The sequence below is a fragment of the Apteryx rowi genome, unplaced genomic scaffold, assembly GCF_003343035.1.
Source record: "Apteryx rowi isolate R43461 unplaced genomic scaffold, aptRow1 scaffold_26, whole genome shotgun sequence".
Classification (NCBI taxonomy): Eukaryota; Metazoa; Chordata; class Aves; order Apterygiformes; family Apterygidae; genus Apteryx; species Apteryx rowi.
In genome coordinates, this window is record NW_020448974.1 from 599867 (window position 1) to 625246 (window position 25380).

Sequence of the window (25380 nt, forward strand, 5' to 3'; positions counted from 1 at the left end):
ATGGATGCAGAGAGGGGCAACTGCACAACTGTCCTTTCCTTAGAAAAAAACAAGCAAAAAAGAGASGTGGGTTGCGTTTTTTTGTGGTTGCTCTCAGATTGGGTGCCCAACACACTTCTTGGCTCATCTTGTTGTTTTCGTTCAGATCTGGGAAATAGGGTGGGAGTGTTTGGTAGTCAGGAGCTGCGGGAGAGTTGCTCTATCCGTAAGCTGGGAACAGGGCAGTATCTGCCTTAACCGGCTCATTGCTTCGGATTCACTCTGTACTGAGATGGCATTGCCAGGGACTGCAAGGAATCGGCTGGGTAGGTGCAGACATCTAGTGCGAGTCTCTCCCCACCTTCAACAGGCGACACAAGCTGCCAGAGAGAGGAAAAAATGAACTTTTGGTGTCACATAGCAAGTCCATGGCAGAGGCAGCCTAGCACAGCCGAATCCGTCTCCTCTGACCTAGCTCCTYGAGCGCAGCGTCTGGCCAGAGCAGAGAGCATTGCTGCAGAGAGCAATCTCTGCTGTTTGCAAAGCTGACCTGCGTTAGACAAGTTTGAGCAATACACGAGGGTTTGTGTCATTTAAAACTTAAAAAAAACCCACCAACCCTCTTACCAACTGATTGGCGTTTTTATTAATAATTTTCAGAGCTCCGAGTGCACAGCCGGTCTGTTGTTTGGCCGGGTGTGGGTGGGAGAGGGTTTGCGACGGAGCGTCCGTGCCCTGGCGTGGCGGTGGGCGAGCGCGCGCGGGCTGGCTCCGGCCAGCGCTTGGCTGCAGCGCGGCTCTGCTTCCAGCGCTAAGCCAAGCCAGTGAGAACGTTCGCTAGCATCGTTTTCTGCCATTCACAGCAATTTTTATTTATATGTTTGCTTTTTCACACTCAGGTGGCCAGCATCAATGGTTCGGCTTGTGGTTTGAGTCCCAGAGCCAAGCAAGTCCTCTTGTCTTGGCTCAGCCTTCAAGCGTGCTGGCTTGCCCACGTCTACCTGGGCTGCTGCTGTCTCTGCAAAGTGGGTAGCTCCTTCCACAGGCTTCCAGCAGGAGGTTGCTGGCTGTTTGCATCATAAACTAATGTTTGAAGTGTGGTTATGGTTAGAAAAGAGCCAGAGAGCAACTGTAGAAATGACATACTAGGGCTTTTTTTTGTATTTATTCCTTGCCATTGACCCTCCGTATCGAATCTGTTCCATTTTGGAGCTGGGGTGAGACTTCTCACTCCCAAACTCAGCATGGCACCTTCTTTGCTTTGCATGACGGCACCACTAGCGAGCGCTGCTGGGGCAGAGGGACATGTGGCCGTCGTTGCTCCAAGGAGCTCGTGCCAGGCACGACGTAGACCCGCGCTCGCTCAGCCTTGCCCGTTCTCCATTTGGGTGGACTGTGCAACTGGGAAGACGCTGCGGTGCGTCCCTCCCTCTCGGGTCGAGGTAGCCTCTTGAGGAGGTTGTGAGCTAGGCGGTAGGGCCCTGAAAGAAGGCTCAAACCCACACTGACCTGGCAAGTGAGGCCAGACCCTCGTGTTTCCAGAGAGAAGTGGCATTTCCCCAGGAGGAACCAGGCTGGCGCCCAGGGCGGTTGGGATGGAGAGGGCTCTGCTGTGGAAGCTCTGGCTCGGCATGGTGGAGGCTTGAATTCCACTCTGCCGTCAATGGATTTTATTGTCCTGCGGGGTTTTGCTCCAGCACTTAATTCAGCAGCTCCATTCATTTGGATCAGTACGTACATATATACCTTGGCACTTGGCTGCCAGGACAGGCCAAACTGCAGTAGGCAGCCGTGGCCAAGAAGCACAGGGCGAGGTGGGGAGGTTGTTGAAAAATTCCTGCCCTGCTCTGGTGAAGTTCCTAGAATCCGCGGGGAGGTCGCGAGCGAGGCTGGCGGGACGCGCCGGAGCCCGCGCCGCACCGGCGCTTGGGAAACTTCTCAGCTTGACTTCGAACCGCTCCGTAAAAATTCAGGACAAACGTTGGCGGTAAACTGCTAAATCATGTCTGAAATCCCTTCCTCCGGAGTCAGATTCCACTTGCAGCCGCTTACCCGGCACATCTGGAGGGGGGATGCGAAAATGCCAAACGCCCTCGCCGCACCCCCCTTCCTCTGCCGCCCTGTCCGCAGCCGCCGCGCGGCCCCTTGCGCCCGGGCAGGGTTTTGGGTGCCGAGCCTCGGCTGCGCACGTTTCCCTTTCCTCCCGAAGGTGAGACATCCAGGTTTTTAAGTTGGAAAAAGCCCTAGTCCGGCTCCTTCAGTCCTTCTTYGCTTTTCCCCGTAGCTTTTTATTCCGTCACCTGGAAGGGCTCGTAGGTGGAAAATGCCGCGCCTGGGGCAGCCCCATCCCGCATCCCGCGGGCAGCATGAAGGCCGTGGGAGCCGGCGGTCGGCTGAGCGTGTGGCTGAATTTCGTGTCCCTGTTTGGGGACRGTAATGCCCCAAAAAGCTACCGTGAAGAAACGAGCTTGCCATTTGGTGCTAATCAGGGCAGAAATCACGGCAGAGACACTGTATCTGGGAAAACTTTGTCCATGGTGCAAGAGCAGAGAGTTTGGTTTTATTTATTTATTTGTTTTAAATTTAATGTAGCGCTAAACGTTTGGATGTCCAAACACCTCACGCGCGGCGTGTCTTCAGCGGGGCGAGAGCAGCCCCTCTTTGCAAAGGTTGCTATGCTTATTATTTCTTCAGTCACTTGCGAAGGAGTAGAGAGAAAAGCAGCTCTCTGAGATCTGGAGCTGCTTTGATTCAAGGTATTCAGAAATCCTAGGAATCCTTATTTTCTGTCTCTTTAGACATTGGAAATTTTTTGCRCTGTTGCCTGTGCTGCTTTCATGCACATAACAGTGAAATGAAATTTCCGAGGACCCTGTCATCGGGGCTCCACACGGAAAAGGAGGTACAAGGATTGCATCTCTGCAGAGGGAGAGAGCAGATGGGCAAAGCGTTTTCTGCAGGTTTCTGCCTGGGATTGTGAAGAGAAAGCGGYTGCTTATTGTAGGTCTGCAAAAAATTAAATCAATCATATTTCCTGGTCTGCTTGAAGTTCTAAAGTCACGAATTAATTTTGCTTTGGCAGGGGTCAAATCGTTGGCCTCCTGGGGCTAGCTTTGGACAGGCTACTGATGGGGACAATAACCAAATATGACAGGCTTGCCTGTTGCATTTCCATTTGCTTTACAGAGACCCACTTCCTTAAAATTATATAAGATTTATGGCTTTTTCCTTGCTCTGTATAGTATTGCTATCCCAAAGAGTGCGTTGAGGTTGGAATAGCCCAGGCCTGGGAGGATCAGGTCATGAAGGGAAGAAAGGCTCTTTCCTGAAAACCTGCATCCTACTGATTCTGCTCTCTCCTGCTTTGATGAAGAGGAGTGTTTTTTTGCCAGAGGTGGATTCCTCATTGCGCCATTTGCTGTGATTTGTAAAAACTGCTGCCTTGTGTTATGTGGCAGAATACACGGGTCTACTCTTTGTAAGCAGTCCTGCCTGGTAAAGAAATATTATGGGGAGATGAGACCCCAGCGTAGAGTTATTCAGGACTGTTGAGCAAACAGGCATCTTCCAAACAGCTCCAGTCCTATGTTCAAAAGGGCACCTGAGCTGGGCTGCATTGGTTGCCTGAAAATTCAGCTTTTAGGTCTCATTTCAAAGCGATGTTGCTATGTAGCAACCTCAGGCTCCGATGCCCTTATTGCATGTGGGATTTCGGCTGCGTGGTTGCAGAGTCCCATTTTGAAAATATCCTCTCAAGTCTGAACTTTTATCCAAATCATGAACAATGATCACATTTAAAAAAACAACCCACAGAGATGATCTGATGTTTCCCATCAATTTGGCCCAGGGTTGTTCAGCACTGGAAGTGGATGGGCCAAAATACCCAGAAAAAGACAATTCTCACAGTACCGGGTTTCCGGCCTGACCATAAATAGGAAGTGATGGAAATCTCCTGAGAAACCCTGTTCTCTTCTCATAGGATTCCTGGCCCAGTTTTCCACTTAGACTGAAGTTCTGTGGGAAAAATTATGTATATACAAATACATATATGCACACACTTACACGTTGCCTTTACAGACTTTACTGCGTTAGGGGAACTGGCCAGTTTTCAAGAGGTATAGGCAAAACCTCAGTTTGCCACTTATTGCCTTTTGCTTTGCTAGTGCCTTAAAATAAATACTGCAAATATTTTAGTGCTGTTTCTTACATTCTTTTTTGCCTTTGTTTTTCTGTATGTCTTAAGCGCGTTTTAGGATGCACAATAGGAAAAATCTCTCTCTGTCTCCTCCCTGTTCTGTCTGTGTCCTCGGACTTTTTTAGGTGACGAGGATGAAGAACAGGCCGTTAGCAGCGGGTGCAGGAAGAGCGCTGAATATTGGACGTGTCCGTCTGCGCCTTGGGCTCAACAGCGGGGAATTGAACTGGCGGAGAGGAAGGGCAGCGATGGGCACGCAGCCACCCGAGCAAGTCACCTCGTCCCTCCGGGCAGCGCCCTCCCCTCAACCCTTGACCGTCCCGAGCTGCTGCCTCCGCTGGGCACTTTTCAAACAAACGTCTTTTCCTTCAAAACCCACTGTGGAAAGCTGGGAATCCCCTGGGAACAGCACGAAGGTTTTCCTTGGGGTCAGGTCCCCGACCCGGCTGCCACGTCGCAGCGGGACCGCAGTCGGAAGGCGGATGCTCCCCGCTGGCGATGCCGTGCTGGGCCAGGAAGGCACCTCTGGCACCGTTAGCAAGTCCTTGACATCTCGGGTCAAAACAGCGATAAAAACGGTGGTGGAAGGCGTGGGAAAGTCTGCCGGATTGATCGAGCYGGCCTCCCCTGCCCCGCGCCTGCCCGCCCGTGCCGCAGGCCCGGCAGCGTCGCTCCCGTGTTTGGTTTGAGCGGTTAAAGTCCTTGGGAAGAATGAGAGGAATCCTGCTGGGACGAACGCGGCCGGGAATGCGAATCCCAACTCCCTCGTTTTCCAACTGAAAGTTCAGTTTTAGCAGAGGGGAAGCACTTCCCTGACGAGGTGAAAGCCAGGGGACCTCTGCATCTATTTATTTCGATGCGACGAGTGGTTTAATGACATCCTGAAGCGGCCGTTCTCCGCGGTTTGGCGGCCGCCTCTCGGCTGCACTGCCGCTTTGGCACGGCACCGCGGGACGCAGTGGGGACGTGCTCGTCCGAGCCGGCGTCCCGGGGCTGTTTGTGCGCCCGCACCCCGCGCCGGGGCTCGGGGGGACGCTAGAGGCGTCGAATCCCCTGGGGCCGTGGCCTGTCGTGTCGAAGAAGGTGAAATTCCTCCCCGAAACGCGTGCTGTGGATATGCCGAGGGCATTTCCAACAGCGGATAGACCCGGCCAGGCCGGGGGTCGGGCTTCGTCCGCGCAGAGCCGGTTTGCGGGCGCCGAGAGGAGCTGGTGGGCGGTGGGAGCGCTTGGCTGCCCGAGCTCATTCTCCTCATTCCCGGCCGGACTCGGCTGTTTTCTCAGGCTCCTCTGGGAGCGGCGGATTAAGGGCCGGGGCGTGTTTGGTTTGGAGGGTGTAGCTGTTTATGGAAGTGCGTTAGAATGGGATATTGGGAGATGCCAGAGCGAGCGCGGGTCCTGCGGGAGCCGGTGGGAGGCTGGTGCTCCCGCGCCGCTCAGGTGCACGGCCGGTCTGGGGCGGGCTGCTCTTGGGAGGTCACTTTTTTTTCATTTCTTTTAGTCAGAGACGTTGCTTTAAATATTCACACACACCCCCGCCGCCTTCCCCAGATTTTGTGAACGTGCCTGCAGCGCAGCTGGGTGCTGCTAATAAAGTAATTCATTTATTTCAGATTTATTAAGAAGAAAACCCTTCATGGCAGACGGCTCCCGATGCCATCCATCTTTGCGAGCAGCTCATTTCGGTTTCGATTAAACCCGTTCCTAACCGAGGAGGAGCATCGCCAGAGCTGCCGGCGGCAGGGACCGGGCACGGATTAAAGTCAGAGGTGAATTTAAAGTGCTCTGAACCATCAGGCTTTAGGATATGCCTAAATCGGAGCCCCGTTCGCGTCCCGCGCGTCGGAGGCCGTCTCCGGTCTCCGTCCTGGGTGCCTTGGTGGCCGCGATGGCCCCGCTTGCCTCCGCTCCCCGCGGGGGTGCCCGGCTCCTCTGCCTGCTCCTTCTGCAGCCCCGCTCGCAAGGAAATCTTCAAAGGCTCAGTCCTATCAATTTTCCCCACCATATGTTCTCATTAAAAAATTTATTGTGCACTTTATCTTAGGATTATTTGCCATCAATTAATAAAACATGTTGCAAGCTTCAAATGAGCATTCTCCCCTCCCCCCCTTCCCTTTAATGAGGCAAGGAAAGAGAAATATGAAAAAAAATTACCATGACAGATGGTGTTTTTTAACCTTTCTTTTGCCCAGTCTGCAGGGGGGAAGAAAACTTCTCAGAATATCGACATGGGTTTTTAATTATAGGTTGCATCACTTGAAGGCCTAATCCGAAGCGCGGGGAGCTCAGTGGGCAGCCGGGCTGTCCGAAATGTGTTTGCGTTGTGCCGCGTGTGGCAGGTCGTGGCGACGGGTTGCGTTTGGGGCATTTTCATGCGCAGCCTGCAAGTCCCCCGGCACGGGGGCGAGTCCTGGGCTGGAGGATGAGGACGATGTCGAGGGAGCCCCAAGACCCGCAGCCCCGGGCACCGCTGAGGCTCGTTCCCCCCATCTCCCAGCTCCTTTCCCCCCAGGTGAGCCGGAGGTGCCTGTGCTCTTCCCCTCCTCCTAGGTGCGTGTTTGGGGTGGCTGGTGGGAGCCCATTTGTGGGGCTGGAGGGCCCGTCGGGAGGTAGATGGGCAACAGGACAGCAAAGACCATGTCCTGTATCAGCCGCCGTTGCAGGTGCTGCTGCTCGAGCACGCGACGTACTCTGCGGAGCATTTGCTTTGTGTCTGTGCCTACCAGGGGGAATAAGTACAAAAATAATGCATACAGACGGGTTTCTTGTATAAATAAATGTCTGGGGAGAGACCTGGCTGCGGGTAACCTGCTGGGAAAGTCCTGGTCCGATGGGAATTGTAGAGTTAAACACTCCAGCCTCGCTTGGATGTGTCTCAGCTTTGATTTATACCTCTGATTGGATGTTTGCCTGGCCTGATCAGAGAGTTTGGGCAGGAGCTCATGTTGACACTTGGTATTTAGCTCTGGGTAAAGTTTAAACAGGACTTATCATGGCTCTGACACCTCAGGAAGGCTTCCCTGCTTTAATAGCGTGTTTCATGCCATCTCTTGCGTAGGTTTTTTACTGTGTTGCCGTCCTAGATATTAAAAAAAAACCCACCTAGCCCATAGACTTGCAAAGCATATTCATGGCATAGCTTGTTCAAACCCTCTTCTAGTTTTAAAATAACCCCGTTGCCCTTGAACCATGCAGCCACCTCTCCGCTCGCTTGCACCGGTATAGTATAAGGTCAGGAGAGCTCGTCTCAAGTCAGCGAAGTTGCCCAAAACCCGGGGAGGAAGGAGGCCGATGGAGCCTCTCGGAAGCTGTTAACTGCCTTGACCGTGTTGCTCTGGTTCATACCAGAAGCAGCTCTGGGCTTTCAGCTGGGACTGAAGCAGCCTTGCTTGGAAAGAAGGGCTCATTTCTGAGCTCATTTCTCCTCCTTTGACCCCTTTTCTCAACAAAAATAGCCCTGTGACATTTGTAGGGCAGTTAGTAGCGTCCTTGAATCATGCCGTATAGCCGCACGTCCGGCCGTTTACTCCAGGCTCGCGCTAAATAACATTGAACTAATTTAATTTTATGCTTCACTTTTTATGGGTAACAATTAAGGAAAAAAAATCAGTGGAACATAATTACAGCACCTTGAAGTGTAGTGTTACTGGGCCGAAGACTGAAATGAGGTTATGATATGACAGCCTTTTATCTTGGATCTGATAGGGGTGTTATTCATTGTATTAAAAGTTTGCCAAGAGAGGCTTCACTGAAAATTAACCCATGTTATCACAGTGAGTAATATCCTGGTTTTATCATGTGGAATAAATAAATAACACAGAGTTTATGCTTTTGCTTAATGAGGTTACACTGAGTGCAGAGCAATGAAACAGTGTTAACTCCGATGCAAAACCCCCCCCCAGTGATTACGGCGATGAAACTGGAACAGAAAGTGCCCCCAGTTTTCTTGCATAACGGCAGAGCTTGTGTTACTATTCATTGTATTATGCAACTGGAACAGAGTGGAGTTTGGCTCCCCAGGGCAGCAGAGCAGGGTGAAAACCTCTTTGCAAACTTCCCTGCGATTTCTTAGGAAAAGGTGACCTGTGCGATGCTCAGGACGGCACCGCTGGGCGCGAATAAACCAGCGCCATGGAGAGCCCGTGGCGACGGCTTCTCCCCGCCGCGGAGGAGGGATGAACAGCCCGGTCCTGGGCTTCGTTAGCCGAGCGCCCGGAATCGCTTCGCGTGAACGAAGGGATCGCCGGGAAGTTAAGCCCCCCCCCCCCGGGGCCCCCCCCCCGCGCCCCCCAACGTGTCCCCCCCCCCCCCCCAAACGGGAACTTCCTCCTCTCCCTCCGAAATAATTTCACTGAAGAGCTTTAAGAAAAACAAACCAAACACTTGTCCCTTCGTGCCAGTGGATGTTAATAATACCAGGAGTACTATTATCCCCTGGGCGCTCTGTCATCATCTATAATACCTCCAGAAATGGCTTGGATCGTTTTAATTATGTTTGTGCCTGTTCTTTCAGCCGCGGTTATCATCTCCCGCGCGCCGCCGGGGAGGGGGCAGGATCGCGGCACCCGCGCCGCCTCTCTAAGGCGCCTTTGTTTTCCCGTCCCAGGTATCGAGCCGATGGCACAAGCGTCCCCGAGTGCATTAGCTCCGCTTGCCTGCCCTCCCCTGCCTCAATGCGGAGCTTGTGCCGGCCCGGTGCAGCGGCCCGCAGGAATGCGCCAGGACAGAGCTGAATTGTTCCCGCCGCGGGAAGAAGGGACGAGGAGGAGAGAAAAGGGGAAGCGTGGCAGGGAGAGGAGGAAGAGCTGGGGTGGCGGTGGGGGGGGGGGAAATCCCTGTCTGTGCACGGTGGAATTTCTCCGGAGATATTTGCAGGATAGCGCGGTTGGAAAAAAAAAATAATAATGCTTAGAAAAATAATAAAGACGCCTCCCTCCCCCGCTCGCCCGTCAGAGGAGGTTTTGTCTGCGCGGTGGCCGAGGCGGGACGGTGACATTTGAGAGGACAATTGCCGGGCTGTTGCAGCGGGCCTGCCGCGATGAATGAGCCTTAAGAAAAGGTGTCCTTGGCCTCTTGCTAAAACCCATCATCTTCCCCATTCCCTGCGTGCGCTCCCTCGCTGCTGCTGCTGCTGCTGCTGCCGCCTCCCGAAACGGGCCGGCAGCTTAGAAACCAAGCAGCCTAAAAGATGAGACCGGAGTGCGGCCGCGGCGCCCCGGCGGAGCGGAGAGCCCAGCCGAGGACGGGCAGCTTCCCGCGGGGGCTTGCGGGATGCTCGACCCCCGGCCGGCGCCGCACGGTCCCCCCCGTGCTGGAGCGCGCCCGAGCGAGGAGCGGGCGGACGACGGCCGGGCACCTGCCGGGCTTGGCCGGCTCTCGAAGGGGCTGCGAATTCGCCGGAGGGGTTTCGGCAGGCGGCTCGGCCCGCGGGACGGCGCCGTCCTGTTCGGGGAGCTTGGACACCTGAGGGTTGCAGAGGACTGGTGGGTCCATAGCTGCAGCTGAAGAGGATGAAGATGGAGAAGCTGAGACTTTTGGAATGGCTTCACATAAGCCCCCGGACGCATAAGTATGTATACGCCTCTACGTGCGTGTCTATACGTCTACGCATGCAGCATGCACTCACTTCTTCTCTTCCTGGCCTGGCTGTGCTATGTCCAGCCCACGAGAAGACTCTTAACAGCTTCCTTCCCCAATCTGAAATGGGCAATAAATCGGGATTTTAGCTGCTGAGAGTTTAACTTGTTTGAAGGTAAGGAGAATATATAGCTATATAGGGTGCTAGCAGCGTTGCAATAGCATGCACTCTTGAACGCGTCTGCTGGTGGTGCAGGGCCGAGCACCTGAGCTGGAGCAGGCCAGGGGGGACGAGTGATGGTGGCTGTGGGTGACCTCGCAGTTTCCCATCCTGACTCTCTGTCTTGCTCCGCTTTATTGAAATCTTTGGCTCATTTCTTGAGGTTTAACAGACATTCATGAAAAATAAGAATGAAATATTAACTACATAATTAACGTAAAATAGAGATCTGTGTTGTCCGTATGCAAGTACATAACAATATGCTATACAAAGTGCAAGTAAGCATAGAGCATTTATGTAATATCAAAAACAGCATTTATGGTGACTGTAGTTTTTGGTCATACGTATGTTTTCAGCTAAGAAGATTTTAAATTGCAATGAACCTCTAGAACATCGGGAATTTTGATTTTGTGTATTTTTAAATACTCCTTGTAGATTTTGAATACTTTTTTTCCTCCTGACCTATGTTGCTTAGCATTTAACCAGTGACGATGCCTGTCAGTGCTGGACTTCATTATGATACCTGTGTCTGCACAATGGAGACGGGTTAAGGTGGTTAGAAGCACAGGTCCCCGTCTGTGCAGTGAAGGGGCGAATAAGGGCACCCAGGAAAGTGTCGTCTGGGGTTAAACGGGGGCTTGGTTCAGAGCAAACCTCTTCCAGTTCTGCTTGCGTTTTTTGCCTTTTAAAATTATTTAACATGCCTCTCTGCCTCAGTTTCCCATCTATACAACAAGAATGATGCTAACTGTGAGCGCCTCCAGTAACGGCGAGCTTGGGAAGGACGTCAGAGTCTGYGCGGTGAAGCGTTGACATATTCGCTTAAGTGGTAGCAACGCAAATTGCACTGACTGAGGTGTCCTGGGGACCGCACTGGATATGCACTGCGCTACGTATCGAGACTCTGTTCTGAGCACTGAAGTGGACAGAAATTAGTGGTGAAAGAACCAGAGGTGGAGGAAGAAAACAATTTCCCTTGATTTTGTCGTTGGTAGATGTCAGGGGAAAGTCTCCTGTTTGGCTGTGTTAAAAAAAAGAAAAAGAAGCAAGAAGCAGATGTAGAGGATGTATCTGACACCACAGCTGATTAAATATTGCATGCAGCACTAAGCTGAGAACTAATCTGTCATCACGCTCCCATACATAAAATCCACTCGGGCCATAAGCTCTTCAGGGCAGGAATATGTTATCTATTTGGCTCTGCTTCCTGAGTGTAATGCATCACAATTGTTTAGTGTATTCTATATAGGAAAAATAGTAATGTAATCTCAGACTAATCTTACCGGATAATGCAGCTTTCAGTTGTGTTCAGTGCGTTCTGCCTCCTGCTGAGGCGGTTGCGGAGGAGCGGGCAATAACACCTCTGCTCTGGGAAGCAGAGAAGCTGGCAGACGTCTAGTTTTCTCTGTGTGCAATAGTGGCCTTCCCTCYCCTGACACTTTGCAATCGCAGGTGGATTTTCTTCTCGCAGCTCACAATAAAGTCAAAACAACCTTTTTTCTTTCTTTCTTTCTTTATTTTCAGAAAGGAAACTGAGTCAGAGGATCAGTTATGGACTTGTGCACAGCCCTGTGGAAAATGGGCAAGACCTTCTCCATAGACGGGAGAAAACCCACTGAGCTCAAGTCCAGTCCTGGCTTTTGCCCTTTATATCCAGCGGGATGAAGATGGGCATGAACTCTGAGATAACCTGGTGAGAGTCCTGATGATGTTCCTAATCCGCTTTATTTCACCCTCGGCAGCTATGCTGGCTGAAGCAGGTTGGATCCTCGTCTGGTGYGTGGGGTGGGCACGGTGTGGAGCTGGGAACTGATCCTGTTGTGCTGCCATTTGCTGTTGGCAGATAACTCCTATATTCTTTTTCTATAGTGTGTTTTGTTTTTTCTTTCTTGTTATGTTTTGTTTTTTTCCATTGGAGAACAGGCAAGTTATGTGTTTGGGCAGCACTGGAAGACTGCTCAGGAGCTGCTACTGAGTGGGTTGGGTGGCTAGGGGAACCTAATTGGCAGTAGCCCTAGGCTATCGTAAAAGAAACTGAAACCAGAGTGTTAATGCTTTGGCCAAGTTGTGGAGAAACGGTTTTACTGTTTGAAAAGAAATTGCAGTAGTAATAAGTCTGGGAGCATTTGGGAGCGTGCTGCCCCCCATTTAGAGACTTGGTAACAAGTGCAAGGCTYGAAGGGCATTTGGGAGCACCAGAAACCACTTGAATGTACATGTTATGTGTGTGTGTACATGCAGAGAGGTGTAGAACTGTGGAATGATTTCAGTCGGAAGGGACCTCCGCAGGTCTCTAAACCCTGCTCAGAGCGGGACCCAACTATTTGAGGTTGCTCAGGGCCATGTCCTGTTGAGGTCTGAAATCTCCAAGGATGGAGATCCGACAACCTCTCTGGGCCCCTGTTCCAGTGTTCGACCACCCTCATGGTGAAAACAATTCAGTGCCCTGTGTTCCAACGTGTGACCCTTGTCCTGTGCCCCTCCAAGTATGGCCTGGCTCCATCTTCTCTGTATTCTCAAATTAGACCCTCACATGTCTGTGYTCCAGCCTTCCCCCATCTTGGTGGTTTCTGCTGGATTCAATCCAGTAAATCCATGTCTTTCTTGTACCGGGGGTCCCAAGCCTGGACATGGTACTGCAGATGTGGTCTCACAAGTACTGAACCCACCTGAGTGGGCTGCACAGGGCTCTGTCCTTCTCTCCCTTTCAGGTCATCCTCGCACTGGCATTCTGGTCTTTTAGTGATTAAATTAAGCGCTGGCAAAGGCAGCCCTCATGTGTCTGTGATGCATGATAGCATTGCCCCAAGTCATGTGGAGGAGGAAAGGAGGTGTCCTCTAGTTTAGGTTTCTCAATCCACATCACCTTTTAGCTAGTGTCTACTTGCACAAGACGGACTTGGGATATTTGGTTATGGTGGTCTGGTCTTGCCCCAAGCCTGATCTTGCCTTCAGAAGACACCTTTCAGTCAGCAAGGTCCTCGGCTGGCACAAGTCAGCTTAGCTCCTCTGAAGTCAAAAGCACCTAGAACAACAACCTGCTGGGGATTATTAATAGATGCAAATCCTGTTTGTTTGATTTACTTTTCAGATCTGGCCAGAAACCCTTCAAGTATCAGCACTTTCCCCTTTAAGCAAGTAAGTGCTTTCTTAAAACATACACGGGAAGGTCTGTATTTCTCTGTTTATCTCTATAAATCTTTCTGTGCCAGAACTTTTAAATAATGACTCACGCGGTAATTTCATGCTAATGAAATTCATGAATGTGAGTAGGTGATGGACTGAGCTGCTGTAGCGCATCATGGGACGCTCACTCTGAACTGGAGACTGGGGAGAGAAATCATGGGTGATGAGGGAAGAGGAGTCATGGGGAGAAGAGGAAAACAGGGTCAGAAAAGGCCTGGACAAACAGTAGCTCGTGGTCGAGTCTCTAGGAGATGGGGAGATGGTTTCACYGGGGATTTATTTCATATGGGGAATCTGATCTGCAGGGCAAATGGCAACATAAGGGAATCTCTGACAAGAAACGGTAAAAGATCAAATCATCTGAGATTTTTGGCCTAAATATTTTGGTTTTAAATTCTATAGTCAAAAGTGTTTTTTCAAGTATTCAGGTTTTCAACATTCTTCCGTGCAGAGACTTTTGTTGGGGGTGGGTGGGAAGAAGTGTAATCTAACCTCCAGTTTTCTGTCCCAGACCAGTTTTGACCAGCCATACCAACAATGTAATCACCAGGGTTTTTTTTTCCCCCTTCTTAGCAAACAGCAGGCCAAGTATCATTTAAAAAAAAAATCACCAATAAAAAAAATAGCAGCCTTTTGCCATACATGGCTGGTGTATTTTTCCTTTGGAAGTTGGCCACCCCAAGCACACACAGGGCTCTGTGTGAGCCTACCTCACCCTCCAAGAAACAGCAGAAGAGAAAAACTCACTGTAACTTGGATGGGTTCCTTATGGGGGTGAGGTGGGCTGGCGGCAAGGGGGGCGCGCGGCAAGGCAGCGTTTTTGAACTAAGTTCCTTTTTCTATTTTATTTAGATTAGGTTCTGCTCAGCAGGGTGATTTCTTAATTAGAGCAGCCCAGCCTTGCAGGCCTGTAGCTCCAGACCCCTGCTCTGCCTTCTAAAGTTTCACGAGGGAAGTTGTCGTGCCTTATTTCCTGAGCTCTAATATTTGAGCAGTGTGCGGTGATTTCAATGGGAGGAAAAGACATGTAATTTAATCATCTTTATTAGATTTTGGGTGAGGGAGGGGGCAAARCAGTGGGAATTGTGTCCTCTGCTTGTCTCTTGACTTTCTCTTCTGCTTCTAGCGGTCAGAGAGGAGATTTCAAGGGAGAGGAGAGGAAGTGGAAAAGGGGAAAATCCTAAAAGACTATTTAGTGAAAGACTTCTTGTCCTAAGGTTAAGAAGTTCTCTCAACCAGTAGCCTACATCTCTCTCCTTGGCAGAGCTGAGTGGCTGCATGGATTCATCATGGGTTTGTTAATGACTGATTATGATTAAAAATTTTAAGTGCTCGATCACTTGAGAAGAGACCTCTTCTAGCAAGAGGGTATTGCTGGAAGCGAGGCGAGAGGCTGACTGAGATGGTTACTGCAGAGCGAGTGAGGAAGCAAAATTTTAGATTTTTGCAAATTTTGCTTGTTTTCTGGAGAGTCAAATGAAAGAAAGCAACGTCCTCCTGGAGGAGGCCGCCTGGCCGCTGCCGGGGGACTCTGAATCAGCGCCGGTTTGTAGACACAGCTTCGGCTTGCTTCCTGGTTGGAAAGAGAAAACGTGAGCCCYCCGCATCCCCCCTGGGCTGGGGGAAGAGCCGTGAGGTCGAGAGCTGGGGAATTCTCAGAAAACAGGGTGAGAAAGGAAGGCTTCGTTTCATGGTAGCTGCTCAGAAGTTTGGCTCTTCCTCTTATCCTCGTGGCGCAGAGCCAGCGTCTGCACAAAACCGGAGACGGGGATGCAACCCCAAGGCGAAGGGACGCGGGGTGCTCTGCACGCCGGCGGGATGGTGCRGAGGAGCAGATCTGCCCGGGCAGGGCCCTCCGCAGAGCAGGGTTATTGATGACCCTCTGCCTGCTGCCCATATGCACCATATGCCAAATCTTTCCTTAATGTAAATCAGTGCTAATCCACTGATGCCAAGGAAGCCGGGCAGTTGTAGCCTTCTGGAGCCTGGCCTTCTGTATCACATGCATTCAGTCGTGACTTTGTAGGTTTAAAAGTATTAATCAACAAGGAGCTATGCCAGTGAGGAGCCAGGAGCTGCATTAATATTTAATTCAAACAAAATCAAATTCTAGATTATTTTAATAAATCCATTTTATGGCCAGAACAATAGAGGAAGAAACAAATATTTGTTGTCTGGAGACACTGTATTCTCCCCTCTCACCACCTGGATTTGAGGTATTATTTCTCTAGCTGGGCCAATGAAAGGCTCCCGTGGAGGATGGGAGAGGTTTATAACTTAATAATAAGCTTCTCACCTTAAAGTGGTTCCAGTCGCTCTCAGATGTGTTTGCGTGTAATGGTTTCGATTATGAGCCTCGAGCGGGCGAGAGCGGTGCGTAATGAGGTGCAGCGGTGTCCAGGTGAGCCGGCAGCGCGGGGCGACGCCACGCCGGCCCTGCGYGGGGGCCTGAAGCACAAGGTGTGCTGAGCCCCGGCGAGCTCGTTACACCCTGCCGGTACAGGTGGTGGTCAGGGAGAAAAACACCTCCCGCGTGACCCAAGTCTGGCAGTTACTTCAAAAGAAAATACTCATTTTTCGTGGGGTGGGGGGATGGCTTTGCACTTGGAGAAGTACCTGCGTCGCAGCGGGTCCGACTGCGCGAGGAAGGTTTAAAGCATCGCGCTTAACAGATTGCCGGAGAGCTGAAACAGTGACTCTGCACTGGGCTGCTGGTGGGTTTTAGCAGCTGTTTCTGCATTTTTTGTGCCTCCTCGGGTCCAGGTCTGCAGCGAAGCTGAGCCTGTGTTGACAGAGCGGGGCGTCCGCATGCACRCGTGCTGCGACGGCGGCAGCTGCTGCAGGAGAAATAAGCTGGAAAGCTGCTTCTTCGGGGACACAGATGTGAGTTGCTAAAGCACAGGACCCTCAGCTGTGGCATGCGGGGACGGTGGCTCTGGGTGGCCGGGGACACCGCGGTGGTGGTTTCGATGCGCCAGCGACACGGGGGTCGTAGCAGAGGGTGGGAGGTGGTGCATCAGCCGGGTTTGGGGAGCGCCGGCCGCGCCGCGGGGAGCCTGGGGCGACCGGGACGTGCTGTGTCTCGGGGACATCGGCACCTCGGTCCCCCTCTCCCCGCAACGCGCGGCAGCAAACCGAAAGCCTGCCCGTAAAGCAGGAATACTTCTGAGCACGGCGTTGCCTGCAGAGCCCCTGATACAGCCGCCACCGAACAGGCGGRCTGTGAAAGCGGCTGCAGGTGCCAGGGAAAAAGTTCTGGGAGTACGTCCTACCTGTGTGTTTTTATCRGAAAGCACGGAGAAACAGGGAAAAAATGTACTGCTGGCTAAATAAGTCACTTAGGAGTTATGAGCCATGTTTTTGGGGGAAAGCTGCAGGGGCTTGGAGCTTGGTTTCTGAAAAGCGGCTTGCCTTGCGCGAGAGGGAGAGAGAAATTACAAATTAAAACCAGAAAGCCCCTTTTCCCTCCGGGTCTTGATTTCTTGATTTGAGGTATGCATAATATAATAATAATTTTACTAATTATTTCTAAGGCACCCCTGCCCTGGCCTGTGTTATCCCTGCAGCCGTCCCCTCACTCCTGACTGCAGAAATGACACTGGAGAGAGACTTTATCTGGTGGGACTGAGCCGGTTTTAGACCGTTATCCCCGGCCCCCTCCTCCTCTTCCGTGAGACTATCGGAGCTGCAGGGGGAGGAAAGGAAGAGGAGGAAGTGATGAAGGTCACCTTCGGCTGCCCCGGGAAGGTAACAAACCCCACGCAAAGGCCCAGGTCGAGCTCTCCAGAGTCATTATCGCAACAGGCTGCGAAAGGTTAGGGAGGAAGGAGCTTTTCGGAAGTCTTTGCCCACTAATTGATTGCGAAGAGCGGAAGGAAGGATGTATCAAAAAAAAGAAAAAAAGAAAAAAAAAAGGCCCTGTGCCGTTTGCAACCTCCCTTCTCCCCTTCCCGAAACGTGCACCGCTAGAAAGCGGCAGGTTGTAGTTTTAGCTGTAAAGGCGCAGAAGGGAAATCGGATTCAACAGGAGCAGGATCTCCTTTCAGTCTAGCGGCAGATCTGGAACGTGCTTTCCAGCTTCGCCAGAAAGGATGAGAAGCGGTAAGGGCTGGGTTGTGCCCCGTCCCTGCGGGGAGGGCTCCCGAAGGGCCCGCCGCTCCGTCCGCCCCGCTCCGACGGGAGCCCTGCACCCGGCTCGGGCTGCGGGAGGCTTGGAGGAGCTGCTCGGCGGCGGCGTGCCGAGGGGGCTGTTCGAGGAGGAAGTCCTCGAAGTGATCCTGCCTTTCTGGCCCCAGGTGATACGGTGCCCAGAAATGAGCGGCAGCTGCAGAATGCGTCTCCTCCCATGCCGGGGTGAAACAAGAGCGCTTTAAGACGACACGGTGCAAGGGCTAATCCACTCAGGTGGCACCTAGGTATTGCCTAAGTATGATGAGTATCTCCTGGAATAACATTGTGACCGTACCTAAACCAAGCAGTCTAATTTCGTATTTCCTAATCAAGCCTTATGAAAAGAAAACAGACAGTTCGCACCATCCTCTAACCTCTACCTCTCCTTAACCTTCCAGTCTGGCTTTCAGGCCTGGGAGAAAATGCAGAGGGAGAGATTAGCTACTCTTCACCCTCTTACAACTCCTTTTCCGAGGCGAGACTCCTTTGCCAAGGCTAATAAGTGAATCCTGGTGCAACCTCAGGACAAGTAATTATCATCATTGTCATAAGGAAAAAAGAAAAGATTTTTAGAGCTTAAGGGATTTGCCCAAGTCACCTGGGTAAAATTGGGAACACTCCCTGACCGATCAGGAACAGACTGAGACTGGAAACCAGTTGCCTTGATGCCTTGCTCTAACCACTAGACGACCCACCCTGTATGAGCAAACGGAATAAAATTTGAAAGAAAACAAAAATCTGACTTGAAAAATGTGTTCCGCATAGAACCAGAATGTTCAGCGGAGAAAAAAGGATGCAGTCCAAAGTTTTACTTCCAGGCAAACATTTCAAAATGGACTTATAATGTACCCTTTCATTTAGATTTTATATGAAGGTTTTACTTGAACTTGTAATGAAGATGGAAAAATCCGAGGTTACCATGGCTACTGGCACTTTGCCTAATACACTCAAATCTTTTTCCCCTAATAAAATAGATTTCAGAAACCCCCCTATAAAAAGGGAAGAGTTAAAGACCCTATAAACAAATGTAGGATGAAGAATATTATTCCATGTAAAGCAGGTTCTGAACATCATGGCAAGGTAATTATGTTCGCTTTTTCTTCCTCCTTGCCAATTAGGCCCCCAAAACCCCGAGTCCTGCCCTAGATGATTCTCCTGCTAATGACCAGGAAAATGCCAGACGCAAGAAAATCGGGCCGCGGAGAGCRAAGCGCCTGGTATTCCTTCTGGGATACCCTCCAGTTGGTCAGAAATGGATCTGCCTTGTCATGCAGCGATAAAGCCGGTGAGTTTGGATCCCGTGGCAGCCTGCTGCGCTGGGCTAGCCTGACCGTCCTTCTTGGGCAGGCTCCTCGGCCGTGCTGGGTCTGCCCAGGTGGCTCCAGCCTCACGCCAGCTAAAYTAAAGATAGCTCGGGGGCCCTGGTGCCATACAGCAGTCGCTGCTGGTGTTGACACTGCGCATTTGGCCTAGATCTAGGACTCGACTTGAGATCTTGTTTGTTTAGTCTGTATGTTTTTATGGCCTCGAAAGCCTGGGAGGCTCGGAGACAAGCTGATCCGAGCCCCGATACCCACCACGGACGTGGGAAGGGGTGGAAGAGGTGGCTTTTTAACCACCGCCTCCTGCCTGTTTGCAGCTCTCCAGCTGAGCTGGGAGACTTGGATCCACCAAGGCTCTTCTTCGGCTGCTCTCCCAGCAGAGAAAGGTCCTTCTTCCGCGGCAGCAGGGAGGGCTCTTGCGGCTCCCTCGTCCTTTAACGGGCTGTCGTCTCGTTAGCCAGCTGAACTCCGCTCCGAGCGTGGCTTCAGCTAGGAGTTCCCGGCATTTGCCCGTGCGATTGCCCCTGGAGCTTTTGGTGGGAGCCGATTTGGGCCTCACGTGAAAGAGTTTGGACTCCGAGGTCTTCTCCCAGGAGCTTGAGCAGGCTGGAGTTTTGGGAACGGATGAACAGAGCGTGCGCACGTAAAAGTCACTAGGGCTGCTCAAAAGCGGTCAGGACATAAACACGGGTCGGAGACGGCACAGAGAAGACGGCGAGACGAGCGCTGGAAAAGCTTCGGGGTTGTCCTGGCCCTGGCCCTGCCGGCGTGAGGGAGGGAACTGCCGACGCTCTTGCTCTCTTCAGCCTTTCGGGGGATCCTTTTAATGCGACGGCTCTTTGGCTTTGAAAAGTGGTGGCTCTCCGCCAGGCCGATTTATTTTAAACATGTGTTTCTGATTTGAAAACGTCCAGATCTCAAAATCTTTAATCTTCTCACACCTAGGGATTTTTTTTGTTTTGTTTTGTTTTTGTAAAAGGCTGAACCACGTGCACAGAATAATGGTTAAAAAGCAACACAGACTCTTAAAAAAAAAAAAAAGAGAAACAGTAAAAAAAAAATTAAAAAAAAGAATCCAGCTGGCATTCTTCTATTATCAAAGCAAGACGCAGCATCAAGATTCACATGGTCCAGCAAATAAGCCTTTCATTTTTTCTGGAGTTCATCTCCCTACCAAAATCATCAAGTCCTGATGAGAGTTCCTGAACTTACTGCTGAAAAAGATTGTAATAAATCCCTCCCAAGAAGAAAAGAAAAAGATTGTTCTTAAGGCTGAAACAGGTTGTTTCCCCACATTTTTAAATCCAATATAGTTCTGCTGCAAAACCGGAAGAGCTGGGTCTCGTCTCTGCAGAAGAGTCAGCGAGGCAGGAGAGCTTTCCTCCTTGACCTGGGACTTGGGAAGGTCACTTGATCTTCTCTGCATCTGACACGGAGGCAGAGAAGAGAGGAGGTCAGGTCAGCTTGTGGAAACCTCTCCTTGGGAGGGGACAGGAAGGACTCGGAAATGAATCACTGGGATGACTTCAAAGGAGGTTCCTCCCCTCCCGCGCCGAGGCCAGAGCAAGAGGAACAGCTCAGGATGAGTCCCACTCTGCGCGCAGAGAGTCCCCAGGACATTTAGCATTAGTAGCATGTGATGGAAATCAAAACTGACAGATTTAAAATGTGCAAGGGGAAAAACTTTTTTTATAGCAACCTACAATTAATGTTCGGCTCCAAGGGGCTATATATACAAACAGGCCAACGTTTAACCAAAGACACTTGCTGCAGAAAGATGTTTTTTTCAGGCATATGGCTTATTTAAGATATAAACAAGTGATTAAACTTTTAGCTTTGCAGAAACGCTCATCATTTGCCAAACTGCTCTGGGAGTGCTACYGTTGGCTTCAGTGGAACCAGACTTAGCAAGAGCAAACCGAGCTGCCTGAGCACTGTTGCAGATTCCCTCCTGCTGTATTTTCCTGCTCTTTTGCGTGCTGCTCCTTAAGCTCCTGTAGCATCTGGCGCAAAGGCCCAGGCAGAACAGGGATTAACTCAAAGCACGTCTGATAGATGGTGTCAACAGCCTTTTTCTGTTCGCCATTCCAGCATCCRAAAACATGCCCTGTGGCTCCGGGCTGGCAAATGGCACTGACTGTGCACCACCGGCGGTCAGGAGAGATGCAAAGAGAGGACGAGCACGAGGTACCATTGTACCTTCACTGGTGCAACTGGACGGTCCATGTTAAAATAACAGTCAGCACCTTCCAAAGCATCTCCTGGGTCAGTGTGCCAGCAGAGATGGGGTGGGAGCAGACAGACGTGTCCCTGTCCTGCCCATGACACGTGTAGGCTGGGGCTGCTGCTTGCCCTTGGCTGATCCCCCTCCACACGTGTAGGAGGAGAACATGTCTCCCTTCTCCTCGTTTCACCGGTGCTCTCTTCGGAGCAGTAGGCCTTTTAAATGGCTCCCTGTTCACTAAGAGTTAAGGGGACTGTGCGGCTTTGAAGATAAGAAACAGATGATAAAGGTCAGAGGAGGGATCGCGTTACCATTATGCAGCCTGTAAATGCAAACTAATTAGAATGCAGCCCTTTTCCCGAGAAAATGCAAAGGAAGAAAAAGTAAAAAACTCGTTCCCCCCCTCCCCAAAAGAAGCCGAGTGAGCAGTAAAGACCTGAGGCTATAGTACAACTTAGCTTTGCTAGCTAGTTTTGCCTACAGCTAGAAAATGTGCATCAGCCAAGGTGCATGTGTCCGCGCGTGCAAGGTTGCTCCTCAGCACGCTCTTCCAGCTGCGCTGCAGGAATGAAGGACATGGATCCTCTTGTAAGTTGGACCTGATTCTTCACTGTATTGTTGTAACGTTAAACTGCAGAAACACAGAAATTAAAGCAAATCCAGTGGTTTTCAGTAATGTTATCAGCTTCCTGAATCAAGAGTATAGAGCACCAGATGAAGGACTTGAGCACAGCCTTAGATAGAGTCATTGCCATTTAAGAAGAAAGCACTTAAGTATGTGTTTAAAGTTAGGCATGCCTATTCCTATTTAGCAAAGACACACATACCTGCTTGGGGTCTAGTTTCACTGACATAGACGTTAAGCATGTGCTTAAAAATTTTGCTGACCTGGTGCCTAGGGTTTTCTTGGCAAAAAGGGTCTAAATGCCAGTTATTCCTGGGACTTTAACGCCACCTATCCTTAACCACTTCCAAAGAATCAAGGCCGGGTTATTATCTAATGACTTATTGATATGCTGCAACATCCCTCTAAAGAGCAGCTGGATRCAGATGTATGCTTGATATTAGACTTGATTTTTTTTGTATTCTTTTAAACTCTGTTTTTTTCTCTTCTGTGGTTCATTAGCATCTTCCCTTTGCTTGCTTGCTTTTTTTTCCCCCTGCTTTCTTCTGGAACCTAGAAGTATTTCACTGTGGCTTGCCAAATGATTTCTATCTCAGCGAAAAAGAACTTGCTATTTCCTGAAAACCTACCACTGTTTTTTCTCTCTTTCTCTCTCTCTCTCTCTCTTTTTAATACATTCTGAGCATTGAAACAAATCCAGGTAACTTGATAAGAAGTTAATGAAAACAAATGAATTCTGTTTTGCAAAGGTGCATTGAGGGAAAGGGTAGCAGTGTTTGGAAGAGAGGGAATTGTCTCTGCTGAAAGGAGGTTTCAAAGGACATCTGGCTTCGAAGTCTTCCAGTGCCAAATTTTGTGGGGGAGAAACGGCAAGAGAGAAGTCTCTGTAGTTTTCCACTTGCGCGTTTTTTTTGTTATTTTAAGCATTGTTTGTGAGGAAGCGGCGCGATGGCATTACTTGAGCAGGACAGTTTGGTGTGGTTTTCCCGCAGGACGGGTTTCGCGCGGGGGCCGGGGGGCGGCTGAGCTGCGCCGCGTTTCCCCCCGGGCGGCCGCTGCATCCCCGAGCTGCCGCCCGACGCTCCCGGGCTTCCCGGCTGCCCCAGCGCCTCGCGGACGCACGTGGGCAGCCGGYGAACGCTGGGGCAAGCGAAGCCCTGGCCCTTGGCAAACGCGGCGTGAGTCCAGGGCCCTGGGGATTTCGGTATTTCACGGGGCACTTTGGTGAGATTTTGTTTTCCAGGGACGTGGCTGCTTTACGAACTGCACTGGAGCACGTTGGACCATAAAAAAAAAAAAGGCTTCATTTAACCAGCTGATTCTTTCGTTAGGCTGATTTTCAATTGCATTTTAGCTTTCGGCACAGGGGAAGTTTAGCTTTTAAGAAGTTTATTTCTTTATCATGCATTCATTTCCGAAGGCTTCGCTGTATTTTGGGCTAGATTTCTGTTTGGTTTGGGACTTGGAGCAAGGAGCCTTTGAAGAGATCGGTGCTGGGATAAGGTACGCTGTTTGTGAGATGGTTTTCTGTATTGCACAACTCCCAAATATCATCCAGCGCTAAAAAAAAAGGATGATCTTTTTTTTCTTCACCCCTCCCCCTCTCTCCCCCCAATCTTCTATGTGATTTTTTATGGCCCATGATTGGAAGCAAAAGGTCTAAAAGAGAGAGGAAATCAAGCCCGTCAATAAATGCTAAAAATATTTAGCGTGGCAGCCTCTGTATTTTCTTTTTTGTGAAACACTGATTAATATTCAGTGGTTGAAGGTTAATACCCCATTCATTTTATTCCCTTTACATCCTCCGCACAGCAGTTGCTGCTCCAGTTTCGACTTCTAATTCATGCAAATCTGGTTCCAATCAGGATATTAGTAACTCACTGCATAAGCAGGAGGAAAAAAAAATGAAATCACACGATTGTTAAACTTATCTGTCGGTACAAGCGCATGCACACGCGGGCGCCCCGCGTCCACAGGGCTGATGTAACGAAAGAGTGTTTATCGTGCACTTCTCTCCTTCTTTAAAACACAGAGAGAACAGCCATTTAGATGTTTTTCGGAAGCCGTGACCAGAAGGTTTTGTTTCGGTACAGGAGTGGAAGTCTCTGGCCGGTGGTATGAGGAGGGTTGGATGATGCTAACGGCTCGTGCTGTGCTTCGAACCTAACGTTCAGCGTGGGACGGGAATGACCCGTTCCCAGGTGAGGTTATCAAGGGCAGCTCACTGCCTGCAAGGTCTGGGCCTGTAAGAAACGCTATTTTTTTCTTTTTTTAACATAAATGCAAAGTAGTTTCCATCAGCGAAGTGGCTGTTTCCCAGTCCTGTGGGCCTGGCTCGCGCTGTTGTCTCCAGGTGCCTGGGCTCTGCTTCCCTGTCTGTTTGGAGTCCGACGGGTTTCCGTGCCGCTATAGCGCTGTGCTGCCAGGAAAAGGGCTCTGCTCCGGGCTCCGGCTCCGGGCGAGCCTCGGACAACCTGCTCGGGCTGGGCGCCGACTTCGGACACCTGGGTCCGAGGTGACGGATCCTAGATTCATCCTAGGGACTTCCTGGGGACCACGGAGCAGGGCTGGCTGCTCCGGAAAACCGCCGGCCCTCGGGATCCGCGGGCTCGGGGTGAGCTGGATGGGCCGGAGCGCCGTGGCCTCTTCCCTGGGAGAGGGCAGCCACGCGGCAGGGCGACGGCCCCACGGTCCGGGCTCGCTGCCGGCTTCCAGGAGCGCGGCACGGTGCGGCGCGGGGCTCGGGGCTCGCTCCTGGCGGACTGGTGCAAGCACGCGCCGGCAGCCCCGGCGATGCCGSCTCCCTCCGGAGGATGCTGCTCCCGTGGAGTCTTCCTCGAAGGGAAAAGCATATTCTCCCTCTGTGGATCACCGGTGACTTCAACTTTTAAAAATAAGCAAAGGTTTCAGCACAGCCCTGCACGCGATGTCTAGCCAAAATGCAAAACTTTACCACAGTGCACAAGTGGGCTGTGTTTCTCAGACCGGGGAACAACGTTAGGGCCCTTTCATCACCTTTCTTTTGCACTTCTTTCAAAAATGATTTAAATTGGAGGCAATAGTACTGAACCTCTGACACTCAGGCAAGACTCTCTGGATCATATGCTTAAGCTGCATCCATTTTCTGTAACCGCTTTGCTTGGAGCCCTCGTGGGTTTTTTCCTATGCATTTGCTCTTTCCGCTCCGTTTGCGCTTTGTGTCATCCCTGTGAGATTTCGTTTAATTTTTTACCTCAGCACGGGAGGGAGAACCGGTGCCCACCAGGGGCTCATCGCTAAGCCCTGCTGCCGAAGCACTCCAAAAGACCAGGCAGCGTTAGAAAGGCTGCGCCGAGCCCTCCGTCCCCACTTCTGCCGCTGAGGCAAACGCACGGTGGGAGCAAGGCAAAATCCAGGCTGCTCAGCAGAAAGGGAAAACGAGCTTGGAAGCTCCCCTGGAAATAGTCCAGGCAATAACCCGGTTCTGCGTGGGTGAAAAAACGGCTGCGTCGCCTCTCGGCCGACACGGGCCGAGAGCTGCTCGCTCCCACGCAGGACGCCGCCGGCCGCCTTCGCAGCCCTCCTTCTGAATCAGCTGAACGAAAATACTTGTGGGCAGCAGAAATAGCCGGCGCTGAAACCCGGCGTCTGCGGAGGGTGGAAACTGCTGGGAGTTCCTCGCTGGCTGCGGCCGATCGTTGTAACCTGCGTCGTAAATAAGACGGGGTGTTGCGGYGCGCTGCGGCGGCAGCGGAGCCGCGCGGTCCCCGCCGGCGGCCTGGCGCTGCCCGGCCTTCAAGAGCCCGAAGGCCCCGAGGAGGCCGAGCCGCGGCTCACCGAGAAACGGGCCTTTCGGAGCAAGGAAAAACGAAACAGCAGCGTGCGTTTTTCCACTGCACCAGCG